Raw genomic sequence first — 4828 nt, 5'->3', positions numbered from 1 at the left:
AATTTTTTACTACGTTACCTACGAAAAAATTAGTTTCACCGATTGTTATTACACACATTTCAATGAAATTTTCTCTCCCGTGTAATAAATGCGTCAAGTGACTATGAGCCTATTTTACAATAAGATAATATATGTTATTTCTAAAAGGCAAAGGTTTAAGTGTAGTCATGAATTTCACGGCTACCTCACACGCATCAAAGCCCACGCCTAAACACTTATATAACCTCTTAGAAGTAGAACAGAAATTTTAAGAGCATAGCGCAGTCTCAGTAGATAATACATATTTGTGTTTAGATAATTTTACTTCAATGCTCATAAATACTCTAAAGTAAACAGAACTAAACGCTTTTAAAAATATGTTATGTATTCTAGTTAAAATTGATCGCTTGGATAGAGAAATGTCAAGTATTGGGTGTTAAAACAGTAATAATCAACTAATTACACAACAAACAATACAAACCCAACAATTAACTCGACATTTAATAGACAATTTAAATGCTATCTTTACAACACGATATCAAACGTATACAAAAGGCACGATACGATACTGGCGTAATTATTATAATAAATACTAAATAGTAGTCCACAAACACTCTAACAAAAGATACTTGAATAACAAACAACAAACTGTCCTTTATTATCTAACAAACACGCAATACTTTCTTGTCGAATCATAATTATACGAGTATATAATTATTATATACGTTCAACGCTGACCCTATGTTGAAGTAAGCTCAGAGTTTAACGCCTGCTTCATGTTGACCAGCAAAATTGCTAGTCGTAGCACAACTTGGAAACAACTACAGTGAAATTGTTTGCATTATCGACTCCATACCTATCTATTATCTAAAAGTGGCAGTTGATCGTATCGGTTAACTAAAACTGGAGCACTCTTATCGTTACGTCGCCATTTGGTGGTCGCGGCAGACTGGTTTCTATTTAGATTTATCACGAAATGCACAAGAAAATCGTCTCTAGCGTGTCCGCTTGATATCGCTGGAAAAGCGTTGCGGTTTTCGGTAACCGCTTGGGGAAAACGCTTTTCGAAATACATCCATTTGGTTCTTAGCTTTAGTGGGACTCAACGTTTCTCTGAAATGCAATCTCGCCATGTTTACTGCTGGTAGTGATAAGAGAACGAACTGAATATATATTAAAACAAAGTTCTCAGTAAGAAAGTAGTTAGTAGAGTAGACAACTAGACGCATTAGCAGAGTACTTATCGTATAATCATGCCACTCCGTAACTGGAGACTTCTGTGCAATAAAAGTTGGTGTACCGTAGATAACGCGAATTGGCAACAGTCTGGTATTTTATACTGAGAGTGGCTTTATCTAGAACCTAATAATTGAGCAGCCCCTGACGCACGATTTCCTAATTGATTACCTTTTAATATATATGTATGTGTTTAAATTGAAAATTTACACTAAAATTAAATTAAAAATTCATTATTTTTATTGCATTCCAACGGATGCAATTTCTACATCCGTTTTGCTATCTGAATCCTTGAAGCACTTAAATAAGCGCAGACGTGTAATAAGTTGGACACATTTCCGACTTGTCTCGGCGGTCCGTTACTTAAAATTGCATCGTTTTGTTACGGACTAAGTAAAGTAAGTACAGTGCTTAGTGGTGGTGGTATTTGGAGTGAGCTGCGGAAGTTAAATGAAGTTCAGTGTAATTACTCTCGCAGAGGCGGTTAACTCGGCTCGGTTATGGTGACAGCCGCCTCGTCGCTATGCTGCCGCGCCACACCGTGCCTCCTCTAATTGTGCCCAATATTAATAAGGAAACCGTCTTTTATACTTAAAACTTTATACTTTGCGTGTAATTCTGTTTGATATGTTACGGAATAAATCCCGAGACTGGTTGTTGTAGCAGAGATATATAACTGACACCGTCAGGCACAATATTGTCCGAAACATTGGCCATTATCAAATAGGATGCAACGATTGATGCAGTGGCGCGCTTCAACCTGTCCTAGTCACGTCACAATGGAACGACCGCCCTCAATCTTGCAGCCGTCTGCCCGGTCATTTATAGCAATCTATCCGGGATAGATATGAATAATCGCTCCATAGCACAGAGTTACTATTATTCTGATCCGCTTAGCCACATTACAACATGATTACGGTTCGACAGATGCCCCAGGGGTTATTCGGTAACTAGACGTGGCTAAAGCAAAACATACGACACTCTCATGCTGGAATATTAGCGAAATAAACTGGGACTTAAGGATTAAACGCAACGAACGCCAGCGCTGCGCGAGCAGAGTGGATTGGCCGAGAAAAGTTTCATAAATCTTTTGTAAATTTGCCGATCCGGAAGTTGAAGAGCAGATGTTGTGTTAAAGTTGGAACTTTCCACAAAATATAAAATTGTATTAAATCTAAGTTTTCTTTTCAACAACAAAACTTTAAGCTTTCAAGCTGGAATGGTCGTAAAACTTATTCGTGAATAGAAAGTAGAAAAGACAAAACAGAAATTGTAGTAAGGAAATCGAGAGGTATCAGCAAAAGCTTATCTAATCGTATATGGATATATATGATTACATAAGCTTTTGCTGATTTTCTCTTATCTTGTCTTACTTTTTTAACCGACTTCAAAAAAAGGAGGAGGTTCTCAATTCGACTGTATGTTTTTTTATATATATTACGCGATAATTTCGGCATTTGTGAACCGATTTTCATGATTCTTTTTTTGTTGGAAAGAGGGTATGTTTGTTTAAATGCTTCGATATTGGGTGCAGGAGCGTGGAGTTGGTTAACAATATTTCGATTTGCACGGGTCTCTTCTAAAAAAGGGTTACGCCATGGAATGCTTTTAGCATAGCATCCTATGATTCCATTTTTTTTTCAAAGGTTATGAAGCTTCTTCAACGTACTGTATTGCTTCTATTATATAGTATATACAAGGGATTCGAATCGTCAACTACTCAATTGAGAAGCCACCTTTCTCCCACTGGGTTAACACCGTTTTTTATTATATACGTGTGTTTTACGTTATGTTTATTATATTATTTCGATACCATATGTTGACTCCTCCCACACTTCCGTGGTGCGCGCATTAACCAGATCCAACTCATAGCAGAAATATAGACGGCATTGTCTAACTGGATTCTTTCACCCGATGAAAAAAACGTGATAAGCATGACACAGTTTGGAAGTGCGCATGGGGCGTTTTGTTAGCATTCTATCGGCGCGGTGGTAGTAGCGGTGAGCACGCGCGTGTTTGGCGACCGAGTGAGCAAACTCGCGCTCTAGTCGCATTTGCAATTCGTTTGCGGACTACGAAATAGTCGCCGCCTCCGCCCGCTCTCTCCCAACTCTTTTGTAACCGGATTTCCCAGCTAACGACCTAGATGCTGCATATTTATGCAGTTTAGTCACATACAATTTTTCATGTCCGGAAAATGGGTAAGAGGGTGAGTTCGTGTCTTCCTCACGTAGGGATTTGATTTATTGAGATCTCATAGTTTGAATATAACTTTATGCTCAGATGAATGATTGTTAAATAGTTATTTTAAATGGGTTTTGGGTGAGTTTTAAATGGGAAAAAACTGCATATAGACATTCCTAGAAGAAAATACACTTACAAAATGAAACAATAATCATAACAGCGCAAACTCGACGGCAAGAGAATGGGGCGAGGGGTGAGGGTAATCTTACCCGAGACCGGGCAGACAACTTAGAATGTTCTTAATTTTTACACAGAGCACACTCTCACACCAGCGAATCCAAGATTAACAATTGCCGGGCAACGAGAAAATTAACTTTTAAATGTAAATTTTACGAGGAAGTCATAACGTGAAAGCTGCCGCGGTTAGCTCTGATTTATAGCAGTTGGAATTGAAAGTGTTAAAGGAGTTGCAATCTGAAAAAAGTTTTAATAGGTAGCTCTTTAAAGAAATATAAATCATGAAGCAAAAGCGACTTTTAACTTTCACAAAGTTGAGCAACATTTAGGATCATCTACTCGAGTGCCTATTTAATGACGTCGCTTTATTCCGCTAATCAGAGTATTCATTTTCCTCTGAATAGGAGGCGGATGATGCTAATTTTAGCGCCTTTAGCAGGAAAAGTCGCTAACGCTAATAATTACATTTATCATGTCGTTCTGCTTTGATAATAAATTACATTTTGACGTGAGAATAGTCGTCGTTAAAGACGTTACGTTGCAGTTTTAACGCTTATTACGAGTACAATAGAGACTAACGTAAGAAAAGGCCTTCACCTATATAAAACCGGAATGCGAGTAAAATTGTATTTTCACTGAAATATCAGGCCATAAAAGTAAACATTGAAATCAGTTTTTATAGGTCAATAAAAAATAAGTCGAGTGAGATAAATACACAAATGCGTGGAAAATTTGGATTCATACGGATCCAAGAAGTAATATTTCACAAAATTAAAAATAACTTTGTAGTACAAGTTATTTATTCAAATAGTATAAATCGCCTACTCTTTGTTCCAACTGGAGAGAAGTAAATGGGCTCCTATCTGTAGGGCTAGCACAATAGGACGCGACTTGCGCGAGAGCGACATAGAGCGCGTGATTTCTATGCGAGAACAGTATCTCGCGCTTTATGTCACTCTCGCTCAAGTCGCGCCTTATCATTATATCATTATAGTGCTATCCCTAAATCGAGTAACAACTGGTCCCCAATCAATATCACTAGCAACACAAAATTTTGAATTTTAGGTTACATAAAAAAAGAGGTGCACGAAAGGAGCTTCCTTACGATGGCATGCTATTCATGTCCTCTGTACATCTGGTGCACTTTGGGCAACAATCGGCGAGTACGTTACGCCGATTGGCATATCCTTTC

This window comes from Hyposmocoma kahamanoa, unplaced genomic scaffold, assembly GCF_003589595.1.
Source record: "Hyposmocoma kahamanoa isolate Upper Pololo Valley unplaced genomic scaffold, ASM358959v1 202, whole genome shotgun sequence".
Classification (NCBI taxonomy): Eukaryota; Metazoa; Arthropoda; class Insecta; order Lepidoptera; family Cosmopterigidae; genus Hyposmocoma; species Hyposmocoma kahamanoa.
Note: the sequence above shows the minus strand (reverse complement) of the source record.